General features: G+C 41.6%; 1 protein-coding gene across 3 annotated transcripts in view; it reads right to left on the reverse strand.

Moving 5' to 3' along the window:
- Nucleotides 1-16,887, reverse strand: part of SEMA5B (semaphorin 5B) — a 272,400-nt gene that overhangs the window by 179,884 nt on the left and 75,629 nt on the right. For 2 of the 3 annotated variants that reach the window (XM_027678990.1, XM_027678992.1), the window contains exon 3: nucleotides 8,724-8,784. The gene's annotated coding sequence lies outside the window, so the exon portion shown is untranslated. Of the gene's footprint in view, nucleotides 1-1,538; nucleotides 1,637-8,723; nucleotides 8,785-16,887 lie in introns of those variants that run through there. The other variant, XM_027678991.1, reaches the window with a different exon arrangement.

Here is a 16,887-nt window from a genome sequence, read left to right on the forward strand (position 1 = left end):
CTATAAAATAAATTAAAATGTAGAGCAAGTTCCAAGGAAACTGCTGAAATGGCTACATCCTGTGTGCTCTGTTTGTTTGTGCTGAACCAGTTAGCAGTGAAAGGCTCAGATATGATTCTTAAACTAGGCTGGTGAAAAACGTTTCACTCTCCAGCAGAGTTGATTTGAAAGGATTATTCCTTTGCTACACTTTGAGAGGGCAGTGCTGCCAGATGTCAGGAATTTAAAAGCACTTTATCCGAATCATAAGGTATCATATGAAATCAGGTTTACCTTATATACCATGCAGCCTCTTTCTATCCTTTTGCTAAAGTTTAGGTACTAAACTTAGAGGTACTACTAGAACAGCCCCAAAAAACTCCATGGAGATTTGAAACCGCTTGAACTGGAGCAAAGCAGAAGTTACTCCAGCAAATTCAGCTCTTCAGCACTGAAGTTTATCTCATTTATGCTGGCTAAGGATCTAACTCTACTATCTACAGATTGAAAGATGCTAAAAAAAGGCTATTTTTATATGCTTTACCAAATATAAAACATGTGATTGAAACGTAGGCAGAGATTCATCTCATCCTACTTTATTCACCTGAAAGCTGGGCTAGCCTAGGCAGCAAGGCACTTGGTACATCAGCGGGAGGAGACCAGCAGTCCCAAAGGTCAGCTCTTGCCACGTGTGGGAAGGCCCTTCTGGTGAGTCACCCTCCGGAGATGCTCATCTTCTTCCCCCATTACACATCAAAACTGGATTATGACAGATTGTCCCAACCAGTTGTAACACAATAATATGATAGTTATGCAAAATCCTGATCCTCCTCTTTTTCTCCCCCACTACTTTGTGTCAGCATGAATCCACTGACTTCTGCAAGGTTACTCAGACTCAAATCCATCGAGTAATAATACTCTCCATAAAGCCATGTTCACCTGGACTGAAAGCTGCTGAGGACACTGATTTCAGTTGTCCTAACTTCTTCAGAAAAGGTGCCCAAAAAGCAAGAGACTCACAGATCGTCCTTTACAAAAGGTCTTTCATTCTTTTCATCCAGGTTTTACTTCAACAAGAAGTTTGGTTTGACACAAAACAACTCTACCACCAAACAACTGAGAAATACAAATTGCTGTAGCAGCCCCTCACCACAGGATGAACTGCCCTGGATGTGGGGCAAAAGTAGATATTGTTCACACTTCACTGCAACACTTACAGTGAATTTTGCTGAAGTTTTTGAGAGTTAATAAGCTGCCTGCTTCTCTTTCAGTCTTCAACAGTGCCAAGGCTGTATAGAGAGATGTACAGAAACAGTATCTGATCTAAAGCTAGAAACTAAAGCGCTTACTTCTCCTCATCTGGTGAAGAATTCAGTAAGCCTCTTAAGCACGTAGTTGAAACCACAGTAAGGACAGTATAGCCCTTACTAGAATTGAAGGATCAGGAAGAAAGCAAGAAACAAGAGGAAAACAAGTTGTTAAACAGAGTATGCCTGGAGAGAGCTCTAACCAAAGGTGATGCATGGTGTAGGTCCCTTAGCAGACACTGCAGCACTCACCAGCAGGAAATACTTCATACAGGGAACAGCCTGGGACTGTGCCTATTCTTGACTCAGTTAGGGCTGTGATCCCACCTTTGAGCACCTCTCTCTTCCCCATCTGCAAAATGGTGATAACTCCTTATGAATAAAAATCAGTAGATGGAAGTTAAGCCTTATCCTCCATGTCTTCAGGCAGGCAATACCTCAGGGAAATCAGTATGGGATTTCCCAGCCAAAAGGTTAGAGGACAGAACCCAAAGCTGTGGGACAAAGCTTGCATAAGAAGAATGACGTGACCCAAGTGCAGTTGCCCTTCATGTATCTCCAGAGCAGTGCAAAGTAATTCCCAAGTTTATTGTTGCAAAGCAAAGCTGAGATATATTGCTCCTCTACAAACACAGACATTTCATCAGAGGACATCAAGACAAGTTTTGCCTTTGTTTTGCCTTTCATAACTTAAAAAGGCATCCCCCAAATAAACAAATTCCCTTCAAACACGCTGCTTCCACCTGGAGCCAGCCTCTGCAGCAGCTATCATTTTGCTCCAATATGGTAAGCATCTTCCCTTCCCCCTCCTCTCCCCTTTCCTACCTGGGGAATTCAGCTGCTTGCAGAAAAACTTGAAAAGAGAAAAAAGGAATAAAAAAGTTGGCTTGCACAGCCTAGAAATAAGAACTAAAAAAAAGTGAAACCGTATGCCTTGTCCCTGGTGGCTCTGGGACTTGGAGCCAAACCAAGGCCATGAAAACAGAATATTGCTCTTTGTTAACAATAAATAAATAAATAAAGGACTACTAGCTCCTGCCCTTTGGGAAATGATTTCTAAGGAGGAAGAAATTCCCTGCGGAGTTTATTATGTGTAGAAGGGATGTGTGCCTCCTAGGGAAAAGCAATGGGGGTAGTTTTTCTCTTGGTGATTTCTTTCCTGCCTTTCTACTACTTTTTTGTTCATTTTGCAAGTCTCACTCCCCTCCTTTCTGCAATAAGTGAAGCCACACAAAGGAACATGCAGGTAATTCAGCCACTCAAAACTACACAGCATCTCGTTTCCTATATAAACGATCAGTGTGTGGCCTGGGTTTCATTTGCAACTGTAAATGAAACAGGCCTACAACTGTGTTCATAATCCTCCTTAATTGAATTTCTGTGACAAAACCCAGACAAAATTATTACCCTCAAGTTAACAGTTTGTACGAAGTAGCCAAGGGTTCCTGGGAAGCTTTAAAACAAATGCAGGACAAAACTGGATACCACAAAGTAGTTGTTTGGTTCTGGTACCATTTGTTTGAAATAGAGGTTTCCCTAGAGGAACAAGGTCATTTTAATATGAAGGACAGGCTAGGAATTCAACACGTGCTAAAAAACAGGTGAGAATTAAATAAACAGCAGAAGAGCTTGGATGTAAACCAGCACGTGCTACTCACACCACAGCTACTGGAAGGAGGTGTTGGGCTGTCCTGGCTTTTTGAAGGGCAGCATCATTCACAACTTGGTGTGGCTAATGGGAGAGTTTCACAAACCCAGGAGGACTCGAAGCAGCTGTTTGGTTTGTGCTGAAGTTCACACCCCATTGAAAGGGGTATCTACTTTAAAGTCCTCATGTAATAATTTCCTTCAACTAGATCACCAGTTATATAGTAAATATGCAGAGCCTTAGTGATGATGTCAGGCTGCTGGTAAAATATCTAGACCTACTTTTAAAATGTGAGAACCACTGCTAAATGGAAGCAAGGATACAAAAAGAGCACTGTCCTGCAGGGCACTCCCATTGCTTGCAGGAGAAGAGAATTAAAGCCTTCCCTATTGCCCAAATTTAGTGTTTGTTTTTCTTTCAGATGATACAGATGTTTTCTTGAAGGATTGGGCAAAGCTGATGTGAACAGAGATGTCTGTTTGCAACAGCTAATTTTGTGTGTCATATGCCATGTACTTGGGCTGACACCCTATTTTACCCCAAAGTACCATGTTTTAGTCATCTCTGTATCAGCTGGTAACTAAAGCAAACCAGCAAAGCTATCAGAGATCAAAGCAGATTCTTTATGCTTCAGTTTACAGAGTTGATCAGAGCAGAGAAAACCGCGTCATCTCAAGGCAATCCCTGCCTGGGTTACCGCCCCACATGCTCACAGAAGTTAATAAATATCCTTTGCATTTTAACCAGAAGGCAAGGCTACATGGGAATGGGGAAGGCTGAGGTAATGGAGATAGAAATCCTATAGTTTCTCATCATGCGCCCATGCCTTCTGTGTTCCCCAGCCCTCTTGCAGGCAGGGAGTTGATGGAAATTTAGGGGTAGAGGAGGCTGGCAGGGCCCCATGTTAGAATTCCCTCCAAGTAAAATATTGCTGTTGGTGATTAAGTGAGCAATACTATTCAGAGACAGGCAGGCAGAGGCCAGAACTCATTTCCACAGAGCTCCATGCCACTGCAGGACCGTGGGTCTCTGTCCCCACCCTCAGCTGCAAGGCAAAGCTGGAATAATGAGGGACCGCAGAAGAATTTCCAGGAGACATGTCCTCTCCCAGGGATGCAGTGGGGTAACAACCAGGTGCTACTGCCTTCTTCAGTGTCTCTGCTGCGCCAAATGTTTCAGCATTAACATCTGGCTTTGAGAGATTGCTCATTAGCCCTTGGGTCCTGTGCCACTTCAAGTAACCTTATAAGAACAACTTTTTATAGCTTGTGTGCTCTGTTTTACCTCAGGCCACAAGTTAAACACACTGAACACTGGGGCAAGAAATAAACAACAGAAATAAATAGATGCATATGCACATGTCTACAATATCCCCCCTACACACACATACACAATCAGGGCCAAAGATCAACGTTTTCAGGAAAAGGTATGAGGGCACAAATTCATCACAGTTCCTTGTCGCTGGTGGCAAAGAAAAGAAAAAAGAACACTTAAAAGGGTGATGAAATGTTTCAAGAAAAAGCAATATATTTTTATGTACTTGTAAAATCCATTGGCAATGACTTTTTTGGTTAATTGGTTTCATCTTATTAAACTAAAAAGCTATTTGTAAAATACAGACATATTCAAGCGAAAGTCCAATTTCTCCACCAAAAGCCAATATGCCATTTCAAAGAAGAAAATTAAGCAATGCAAACCAGTTTCCACTAGCCTGAAAGCACAGCACTTGGTGTAGGGAAGAGAAATGGATTTAGCGCTTGACTTTTCTAAAATGCACTTTGGAAAAACAGTGTTGTTCATTTACCCCAAAACTGCAGTCCTCTTTCTCCCTGGCCTTCTGAAAATGGATGAATATTTTGGCCTAACTATGGAATGATTTATAAACAACATTCTGCTGTCTTCCCTTGCACTTGTCACGTTCAACTTTTTCCCCTTTATTAGACCACTCTTCTCCTCAATAAATAGTCCCTCTGTCTCACTAGCCAAAGAACTGCCAATGGGACCCTGATTTTACAGAAGAATAGACTCAGCTTTACCAATGGAAAAGGGCCTCTAATGTACCATGGACACAGCACAGTGAAGCATGGTAATTTCCCCGTGTTAATGATGCTACTTCACAATAAGCAGGAAAACAAAAATCTTTAATAGCTAAATGACACCCAGTCCTTCTGTAGCCTGTTGAATTCAGAATCAGTGAAAGCAAAACCCAACAACCTTTAAGAGATGAGCTAAAACTGGCTGCAATGTTCTTTCCCCCCCCCAAATTCCTGATCTGCATTGAATCACTAGAATGAGTGATTTGGTGCAGGGAGCAGGACAGAAAAAACAAACCAAGTGCTTCAAAATGTTTTAGCAACTTAAAAGCAAGGGATATTAGTGGAGAAATATTAATGAACATATATGTAAATATTTTTGGATGTACTATACACCTGCAGAATTTTGTGCAAAATACCACTGTAAAGAAGGACTAAACTACATCTACATATTTTCTCTTTTTTAGGTGAAAAAAAGGAAGTCATTAATGTGGGAAGGACAGAGGGGCAGTCTGCGTGTGCCATTGCTTACTTCTGAAGATGCTCCAGTTCCACAAAGCATTGAGCTCTTGAGTGCTAAATCAACCCCAAGAAATGTCTTCAAGCACAGTCCTCATAAGAAAGCTTTTCACTTCTTACAGCTGGGTTCCCTAGGCTGCCTGGCCAGGCAAAACACTGATTGCTTTGGCCAGTCAAAATGTCATTGCTTTGAAAGTCAATCTTCAAATATAGCACATTAAGTTACTCAGTGGGAGAAATTCTGCTCTCATATTTGGCCAAATGCAACAGGCAGAACGGCACTGGCTTTAATGACATTATTTGGAGTGCACCAGAAGGAATCAGAGATCATAAGCAATCATATGGTGCATGTTTGGTAATCCTTTGGCACTGTTGAAAGGTTGGAAATAGACTTAAACATAGCTTTACGAAAAAAAGATGAACAATATTTACAACATTGTTCATATAAAAAAAAGCTTCTATGGTATTATCCAAGGGCAGAGGGAGAGATTTGTCAGCCAGTTGCAGTTCTGTAGATTTTGTAGCTGTCTGATTGGCACACTTTACATGTTCCTTGTCCAAAAATTTCTGGTATGGCTGTGCAAAGCAGGAACAGGACTTGAATTCAAGAGGGCTGTAGGAAGGCAGACTTGCTGAGAATTTAGGACCAAGACATTCCAATCACAGAATCACACAGAATCACAGAATCATTTAGGTTGGAAAAGACCTCTAAGGTCATCAAGTCCAACCTCTGACTGATCTCCAACTTGTCAACTAGAACATGGCACTGAGTACCATGTCCAGTAGTTTCTTGAACAACTCCAAGGATGGTGACTCTACCACCTCCCTGGCAGTCAATTCCAATGCAATGCTTGTCCAGGCATTCTTCAATTCATAAGGTTCAACACTTAACAAACCCTGAGGTAAGTCTCTATTGCAATTATGTGACAGCTTTTCTACAGAGTCCTTAGGGTGTTGTTTTGGGGATTTTTTAAGATTATTTGCTGTAGAGTTTATCAGCTGATTATTTTATTGTCTTATGAAATTACGTGCTTACCACACAAAAAGTCAGTCAACCCAGGTAGAAAATAAGTACCTGAAGACTCTCTAAATACCTGTTTATTCAATCTGGAGTAGCACTCAAGGGGAGTACTAAAATCTTCAAGACAAATGCCACACCTCACATTTTAAAAATTCTCCAAAATGTTGTATTATTAAGCTTTTCTTTACTAATGTGCCTGTTTCAACTAAAAAACATGTTCTTAAAATCCCACCAGATGTGTGTACCAATGGCTGGCTCAACATTTTATTTGCAGAAAATGTGGCTATGGCACTAGCAACCAAGCTTTGGGAGAGACATAAGCAAAGCAGCATTTTGATATCCCTTATACACCAAACAATTTACTGTAATTTTAAATATTACCATTTTCTGAATGAATAGTTTTGATACCTTTCATCTTGAGTGTTGCAGACCTTGCCAAGTTGAGACCATGATACTTACAAGCAATTTATCAGCAAAACCATGGCTGACTCTTCAGAGACCTGATATTTGAAACCTATCCAGGCAATTTCACTGAGAAGCCAAGGAGCCAAGGAAAGACTCCCAGCTATGACCCAGCACAAGTGTTTCTCCAGTGGGGCATTTAATCTCCCCCTCAGGCCTTGCCCAAAGCTACTTGGCAGCATGAAAAAGGCATGCTGCCTTCCAGAGGCTGAATGCAAAACAAACCTCATCCCTGGGGCAAAATTCACACCTCCAGCAGAATTAGCAGAGATGCTCTTCCAGACACCACAGTCTCAGATGGGCCAGGGCAGGAAACCAGGAGAGCTCTCAGTGCCAGCAATGAATAGCCATCCCCTCATCCTGCCCAGCGAGCACAGTACCATCCCCTCTTTTGGGGCAGCAGAAGCAGTGGAAACAAACACAGAGGCAGGAACAGAGCAGGTTCACAGGCCACAGACACCTTTTACTGAGGCCAGGAAGATCCCTGTGCTCAAAGCCTTGAGCCCCTCAGTGATCACATCAAGGCAGGCCTGACACTGCCCTTGCGCTTGTCTAAAGCAATAGCAATTCAATAAAAGTCATGTGAACAGAAAGGATGGAGAGGACTTCACACAGCACAGTTTCTTCTGTTGATGTCTCTCTTGATATCAAACTGCTTTTGTGAACAGTACTGCTCATGTACAGCGTTGTCAACACCCGTACAAGGTGCTTGTCACAGCAACTTGAGTAACATCCATGATTCTCCCTCTAGATTTTGCAAGATGAGTGCACAGATGAAATAATTAGATCTATTAATTTTAAAATAGTGGCATCTCTTTTCCTTGCTACTTTCCAGGCAGATATAGCCACCAGGGTGTGCAGCTATTAAGTGCAAACTACAGTTCCTTGAGAAAAATGGCCTTCTTTTATTGATTAAATTACAAATTCCAATGCTGAATGATTGAGTTATATGATAACACCTGACGAAAGGCCATTGAAATAAACGGAAAAATTAGCACTCTCTATTACAAAAAGTTTGGATGTTGAGTAGCTGACTGAATTAAATGGAGATTGAGCAGATCTGAGAGAATTCATTAGCAAAAACAATGCAGAATTCAGAAAAGAGATACCAAAATTAGCAGCTTACTAATTCACTTTAGAAAAAGATGGAAAAAAAGTTGAGGAAGAGAAGGAAGCTATATCTTTTTCAAGCATTCACAAGCAGGAATTGCACAAAGGCTTACCTCTGTGATAAGATTCCTCAGACACTGAACTCTGACATCAAGCTACCAAAGGCCATCAAACACATGATCAGGTCAGCAGCCCCTTGGGTTCATTTGTTCAGCTTCTAGTAAGCCTTTTTAATTAGTGATATAACAAGCAAAGTAAGGTTCTTGGCCTTTGTTCTGTGCCAATTTGCATGCCAGCTTTTGGTAATGTATCCTTGCATTTTATTCACTGATAATCTACGCTAATGAGGCATTTTTATTTTTGTCTGCTTGTGGCATTGCCTGCAATACTGACAGATGTCTTGAGCTTTCTTCCTGCAGATTAAGCAACCATTATTGGAATTCTTAAATTAAACAAGAAGCTAATAAAGCAAAGCACCTAAAATGGCATGATTCACTTTAAAACCATGTCATCTTCCAGTCACTTCCTTGTAAGCTTGTTGCATGGTAGATAAAGTCTAGCAAAAATGAGTTCCAGCAAAGCTCTGGAAAGAGTGTAAACACGGCTCTTAAAAAAGGGTTGCAAACATGATATTATTTACTTACAGCTTCTGCATTACTGAAGTGTCATATTCAAAGTCATGCTCCAGGGAAAATCCTTAGTGACCTGTGGAAACATCAGAAAACAAGTCTTCAGTGGATATTTCTAACTACACCTTCTATCTGATGGGAAAGAATTTTGACAGTATTTGGAAACAAAATGTAATGAAAATATTATTCAAGTTTAACCACAAAGCAGTGTAAAAATTTTCCTTAATGCTCATCTGAAGGTTGCTTCCAAACTTGCTTCACCTGCAATCATTTGCTCTCTGAAAAACTCCTAGTCTATATATATGCTAGCAGTAAATGTTTGTAGAAACAATAAATATTTTAACACAATCAATCTAACTCGGAAATTGTGCAGCCCTGTGTGAACTTTTCATAATCCTGAATTCTCATGGAAGGAACCACTCTTGTGCCAGTTTCCAAGTGGGAGATTTGCACCAGTGAGAAATGTGGGCTGTGACCACACATCTTATTGCTCACTGCAGTGCTCTATTTGGGAACATTCCCGTCCCCACCACCCATCACCCTGCCTCATCATTCATCCCTGCCTGAGTTCATTGCACTTTCCATTCTGAAAGCAGAACTACTGATTGATGCACTCAGGTTAGTGAAGACCTATTGAAACTGTTCAAGTCAATCCAGGAGCTGCAGCGGGATGAAGACATGTAAATGCATCCTACACGATTTGCCCCTGTCTCATAGCAAACCTGGCAGGGCAGAGAGCTGGCACACCAGCTATGAGCCCATATCCCCCCTCTTTGAAACACGAAAAGCAAAGCTCAGTATGAATAAATTTGCTCAAGCAACCCACACCTGAAAGGTTATTTTCATTATTTTCACCCTTACGTCTTATCCCACAATTAAAACCCACAATTCTACCGCAACCTCATGAAAGAGGCAAAAATTATGACAAATTATAACAAATTCTAGATTATTTTCTAATAATTTATCCTTCAGTTTGTGTTATGGCGGCATCACAGAGCCCACCCTGGGCCTGAACTCTGCACTAAGCACGGTGCAGACACTGACCATGATAGTCTCTGCTCCCTGGAGCCAACCAGCGAGAGATCAAGGAGCTCAAAGTGTAGGCAGGGAAAAGACAGAGACAGCAAAAAGCAGAGGCTGCTTCTGTACAATGGCTTGTGAGCACAAATCCCACTCAGCCAGAGAGAAATGAATCATTGCTAAGAGATTCTGACCCTGCTACCTATTATGCTCGACAGACAATCCCACTGAAATAATTTATCAAGTTATTTACATGGCTTCCATTAGAGGAATGTCTGAGCATTCACAAACCAGATGGGTTTTTCCTCACTGTGCTCCTGAGAAGGAGCACATGCTGTTAACTCTACATCATAGAAAAAGAATAGAGATACTAAAAAGACAAAACTTTTTTTTTCCAGGGAAACTGGTAGTTGGTCTGTCAAAACTCTATATAATGCTAGAGGACCTCTGTATGTTAAGGTGCTGCACTCAGGGACAGGCCATCAGACTTCAGCCATAGGCAGACCTCTTACCACTCTGGTAATTCTTCTTTGAACAATGGCTTTTATATAGTATGAATAAGGAAAAAGAAAAGGGGAAAAGGGAAAAGGAGAGAAAAGGGAAAATTGAAAAAAAAAAAAGTAATAATAAATATAGCACCATTTGAAAAAACCCAAACTGCAGAAACAGAGGAACCAGTCACACAGTTCACTGAGAGGACTGAAGCAATTGTTTTCTTCAAGAAGCATCATTCATCACGTTTCCATAACCCTGAAAATGCTCTCACAGTCCCCTCTTTTAACATATTAAGACTAATACGCATATGGACTCTCACATTTCCTTCCTTCCTTCTCCTATCAGTCCTTCCTCATGGAAGAAATCAGAGGAAACGGATGAAGATGTGAAAATTTCTGCAGCTGTTCTGACAGGGCTGAATCTTTGGGACAACCAAAGAGCACCCACCAGAAGGAGTCAGCCTTCACTACCAGCTGACTTTTTCTCTTTAAAATGGTAACAGTGGAAATGCTTCTTTGGTGATATCCCAGGAGGCAGCTCAGAGACCAGCATACCAGCTTGTAAGAAAATAAGATGCATCTGTTAGCTCAAACCTCCAGGACTGAAAGGTAGTCTTTTATAAAACGTAAGCCACTGGTCAGCACAAACTCTAGGTTTCATCACCAGAAGTATTTTGGTCTACACCCTGCCTCTCTAAACATAATAGCTCCCTTTTGGCCAGAAAATAGAGGATTCCCTAAACTCAACCTTTGATCTGCAAGAAACTGAGTCTTCTCCTGAAATTTCTTCTCAGATGTTTAAATTCCCTCTCGGGTTACACATGAAACCTTTCCTACCTCTCCATTAAAGCAACAGATGGACAGATAGGGTAGTCTTCACCTTTAAGGACTCTGGAAGTTCGTTTCACATTAATTTTAACAGGAATGCTCAGAGCTCCTGTTGAGGTTAAGAGAACCAAACCTACAGACTGCTAAGTCAAAGCCAGGAGAATCTCAAGCCTGGTAGTCCCTCCGCAGTGCTGTCATCCATTAAAAAGAAGCAGGATAATATAAGTAACATAGTATAATGGCCAAACTTGCTCTCCACACACACCTCCAATGCCAGCTGTCTCAGCCAAAAGCAGAGAATTACAAAATGAAAAGTAAAAACTGCCCATCCTGAGGCAAGGAGTCCAGGGGACTAGTGCAATGGTTGGCTCACATCCTCTGCAGAGCAGGAGAAAGTGGCATCTCCGCTCTCCCCAAGCTATGCTTCCATCTCCAGAGCTGCCAGCTGAGCTCTGCTAAGTGGGACCTGCTGGCAGGGGCATGATTGCCACCTTGTCACTGACTGCTGCCCAGCCCTGGCAAGCCACACTGCCTTTCTCTGATCATGCACAAGAGGAGTATAAAAATGGTCACAGTCGTTTTCAAAGAATCTTCCAAGGACTGCCCATAAAACGCCCAGTGAGTGCTGTAGCTGAGGTGGAGCTGTACCAGAACCACCACAGGGTCTAAATGTCTTCTCTTCATTAAAGGGTTTTATCCTCTCTTCGTTGCCAGTCTAAGACAGGGAGGTGTTATTGCCCTTTTGCAAGCTATAAAAAACTCAACATGGCAGACGGATTAAACACCTCGCCCAGAGTCTCTTGGGACACCCACATCTGCACTGTGAACTGATCCCAAAATGCCACAAACCCAATACACTGCCCTTCCCTCCAGCCCAGCCTAATTCTCTGAATTTCATGATGATTCAGACATCTAATTAAAGCCCCTACAGCTATGGGTGTGTGCAAGGAATTAAGGCTGAGCCAAAAAGTTTGAATTTAGCAGCTCTGGTTAAGATTCTTGGTTAGAGTAAAACACAGAGCTGGGAGGGTTTAACCTGACATGGAAAACAGGTAGCATGTGTCATCTGGGTTATGATGTAAGCCCCTAAGAAGATACAGTAGAAATGCCACTGTCTTCTTCCCAATTAACCTACCTCCTAAACAGTCCAGGGGTGGCCACCGAGCCTATCGCAGCTTTCCCAAGCCTGCTGTCTGCCTGCACAGCAAGGCTGCTATGAAACAAGAATAAACAGATACATAAGAACAGCTACTAATACCTCTTGCAGTTTCCCAGCAAAAAGAAAGTGGCCAGGCACAGTTACATGCTAAAATTAAGGGCAGCCAGGATTTCTGACAAGGTTCAGAGACACACAGCCATGGTTTACTACTCAAACCACACTAAGCTCTTTAGGTAAGCTTTGTTATTACAGATGGTATTGCTTGCCCTAGATCTGATGGCCAAAATGGGGTTGCTCTCTGTAATCCTTCAGAGGCTGCTATAAATCAGAGAACACTTCACCTCTGGACACATGGCACTAATAGATGATACTGTAAAAGGTCCAATGTTTTAACCTTAACAGGAAGGTTGGGTTATTGTAGACAAAAATGAGGTCAGGAGCTGTGGTCATGAGCCTTAAGCTAGAAGAGCCTCAGTGTGGAGTCATCTGGATGCCCCTGGCTTTTACAGTACTGAGTACAGAGCTGACAGGCTGAAGGTGCAAAGGTGAGAATGGGCTGCACTGTCCTACCCCTGCACAGCTGCACCCCACAGGCACCGGTCACCTCCACCTCCCAGACCCCTTCAAAGTCATTCTGCCTATTAATAAACAGCAACAGCAGTAACATGAAAGCTGTGGAAATAATTTTGAAGGCATCAACCTCTGAACACACACAGTAAACAAAATCTGCTTCTGTATGAGCCCTTCCACTTTTCTCAGGCATCTGAGGGATGTCCTTTGTAAACTATGAGATAAGAGCAGGCTTGCTGTTCAGACTACATATCTGCCTGGTTCCTTAGATACCAACGAAAGCCCAAAGGCAGGGCTTGGCATCTCATCCCCTTCTTATAAACTCTCTCAGAAAGTCAGGGCTGACTTTGACATGAAGATGATGCAAAATGGGGAGCTATCTGTGCCATTCCGGGGAATATGCCAAACCCTGTATTAGCACTCCCACACACACCCTGTTAAAAGCAAAACAAAGCAAAAAAAAATAACAAAAAACAACCCTCCTGTTTGCTACTGATTAGGCAGCCGAATTAAAACTGATGAAGTGATTGGACAGGATCCAAAGCTGTTTATCTGCACATAAATCACAGACATGCTTTACTCAGCCGGTATGGATTTACTGAGCTAGGGGAAAGACCTCATATTCAGAATGCTGATTATTACAGCAATTAAAATATCAGTGGAGCAAACATTTGGGGTAGAAAGCTGTGAGGGGCTCCTGGAGAAATCATACCATTAAATATGAATTCAATCAAATTTCAATTTTTTTTTTAAGAAGTTTTAATAGCCAGTTGGCTTGTTTTTTCTGATTAAGTATATGTTGTTAGAAAAATAAAATTCAAAAGAAGGAAAGACACAAATTAACTAGCTGGACATGCCAAAGGAGATTAAAAAGGAAGGCTGATACATATTTTATGATAGCAAGGGAATAAAAAAAATAAATTGAGAGATGTACTGTCAAACCAGACACAGTGCTAATAGCTAAAGTACATGGCAGTAAGAACTGCTGTTCCCACAGCTATTAATGTAAAACTGAAAATTTGGAGCAGGCTGCAGCAAAAGAAAATAAATCACACTTTTTTTTTTCAATTTGAAAATATATATAAAATAAATCCCTAACCCCATCATTCAATCTCTGCATCCCAACCCCCCAACAGCAAGACTGTCATTTCAGCAAGCTACAACTTCCAGGCAAGTGAAACAAGTGACATTTTCTTACTATTAATCATTGCTAATTTATTTATGCAATCTTTCTATTTATCAGAATCATTGGCCTGGAGATTATTTCCCCCTTCCCCTTTGAGTCCTGAGAAACTATTTAACATGGGAAGTAGTTAAGGGGGGCAAAGAGGGGAGAGTGTCATGTAGCCAAGTTACGCATCCCAGCTGGAATTTGGGATGATGTCTTGCAGTTCTGACTCCTTCAGCCAAGTTTCATACAGGAAGCACGAACACGCCAAGGGTGCAGTGAAACACATTGGAGTCAATAAATAGCACTTGACTCCATTAACACACTCACGCTGTGGATCCCATCACGAAACCCTCAGTCACCTTGCAACGGGTTTTGCTCACGACTTGCACAAGGGAAAGGTTCAGGAGCCAAGAGGATCCTCTGATGAAGCCTAACAGATGCAGAGTGAGTATGGATGTGGGATGTGTATCCAGAGCCCTTCCAGAAGAGGCAAACGCTGCTCATATATAAGGCTGATATGGAAAAAGTGGCCATGGAAGGTCATGGTGTCACCAGTAAGGTAAAGGGCAAATTGCTGTGAGGAACTTTACCAGCCCCTGGAAGACAACTCACTCTTGGCACAGAGGCTCCTCTCCAAGCCCAGGATGGGTACAAAGGCATCAGAGAGGACCAGGCATCCCCATCATGCATTTTTCCCCATACACAACAGTCTGTGTCCATACACAACAATACAACACCAGCTGTGCTGCAGAACAGGAATTTTTCACCAAGTGACTGTCAGAACATTGTATGATTATTTATATATTTCTTCCCCCAGTTACCCACAGCAGTGTTGTTTCTCTCCTGCCCAGTACATCTTGTGCATCAGTTCCCCCTGACCTTAGCAGTACATGTTTAATTAAATCCCCTAAGAGAATTAGGGGAAAGTTTCTAAAATTCTTAGATTAAAATTTTGTCATTTGTGCATTACAAGTCTGATTGTTACTTTAAAAGCTATTAGTAGGAAGAATAATTTCATGTAGCATAGAAATACCTCCATGATATCTTTCTGGAGTAAGAGATATTTTTGAGGAAAGCAGTTGACAAATTATTTGACAAATTTGTCAACTACTTTAGAGCCATTGGGATAAAAGGCTTTATATGTTGTATGATTTTTTTATGTATAAATATAAAACACTTTTACTGGACTGTTGATAAAAGCCTGAGCTACAAAGGAACTCTTTCCCCCAGCTGAGACAAGGCAAGCTGCTAGACAAATCAGTTCAATCTCTGCCTTTCAAACAATATAAAGCAGTATAACTTTCAAGAGTAACACCTCATCTGTTTTTTTTTCCAGATTGCCTATCAGGAATCAAGCAGTGAGTAAACATTTGAAAAGTGTTCCTCTGAGAGCAAAGGTTTAGATTTGAGTCACAGGATTCATTGAAAAGAAAAATTGCTTCTGTGCATTGGGACAGTGCCTTCCCTCCTGAAAACTTTCTAAAAAGAGCAAATGGAGATAATCTTTTTACAAGGTATAGCTCATATGGAAATTCATTATTGGTTCCCTTTAAAAAAAGTCAAGATGGTTCAGACAGTGACAATGGGGTCACTATTTAAAAAAAAAAAAAGTACGTTTAAGATTTCCTAACAATCATAGTCAGTAAAAGCACGGTTGAAGTGCTTTATCATGGTCTAAAGTGAAGCTCCTGTTGATGAGAATATGAGACAAACAAAAGAGAGAAGAACATAATAAAGCCCTAAATCACTAAGAGCATTTAATCCAGAAGTGGAAGGGTATATACCCAGAAACTGTTGATTAAATATTTTAAGGATCCATTCTTCTCCCAGTACAAAACACTTGCTAGAGCAGCTCCAGCGCTGGCGCTCCCTGAAGGCTGCATTACTGCTTGTTAGCCCCGTGCAATCACCACTGTGGAGGCAGAGCTGAAAGGAACCATTGTTCCTGCTGTACAAAAGCAAAACTGAACTTCCACAGGTGAGTGATTTGCGAAGGATTTTATGGCAAGCCAGTGGTGCAGCTGGGAAAGGGGGGGAACCCCTACTTATGGGCTGGTGCCTCCCAAACACTAGTTCTCATTGCTTGCAAGAACATCCTGGAGTTAGGAACACTTTTCATTCCTGCCTATTCCACATACAGCCATGACCATTAATTTAAGGTTGTCATCAAAAGCATGGAAGGTCATGAAAGGAGGGCCAGGGACAGCCCTGCTTGAAGACAGCTGCTTGAAGACAACACTAAGCTCTAGATTCTACTTTCAAGAGCTGTAAAAGATAAACTCTTCCCTTCAGTGGATTTATATTGAAGATGAAAATTTGATCCTAAAAGGCTTAAACTAGACTTACAGCTGCTTGGAAATAATTTTCTGTTGTAGTCAACATTCATCCTGAATTCAGTCTGATTACACAGTGTAAGTGTGGTAGGCACCTGAGGACAGAGCATAATCCCACACCACAGCACATCTGGATACCTAGACAAGGCAACATAAGTCATGGAGCCGGCCAGAGTGCCCTGGAGGGCTGCACCACGCTGCACACTTTTCTTAAACACTGATTAATTTAGGTGATTGGATGAGACAAAAATTCAGGGGGAGCTTTAGTTCATTAGGGTGTTTTTTTTTGTCTTTGGCTATTCCAAGAGATGTTTCAAGGGACAAAGGATCTTTTAAACATCTAGTTATGGTTCTCATTAGCATTAAAAATATGACTATGAAAAGAATTTAAGGGGAAACAGGAAATTACTGCAAACATCTTTAGTCAAAGAAAATGCCTATTCTTCCTCCAAAGAGTACAGCTGCTGTGTGCTATTCCGGACAGTGAAGATCAAAGAAGTAAAACCCACTGAGCCAAGATCACCTTTTGCACGGTTTCTAAGCCAGACCCAGGGCGCAACCAGCAGGTCTGCCCAGGAAATTTCTAAGACAACTCTCTTCTGAC

This window comes from Neopelma chrysocephalum, unplaced genomic scaffold, assembly GCF_003984885.1.
Source record: "Neopelma chrysocephalum unplaced genomic scaffold, ASM398488v2 Primary Assembly neopelma1_44, whole genome shotgun sequence".
NCBI classification, from domain to species: Eukaryota; Metazoa; Chordata; class Aves; order Passeriformes; family Pipridae; genus Neopelma; species Neopelma chrysocephalum.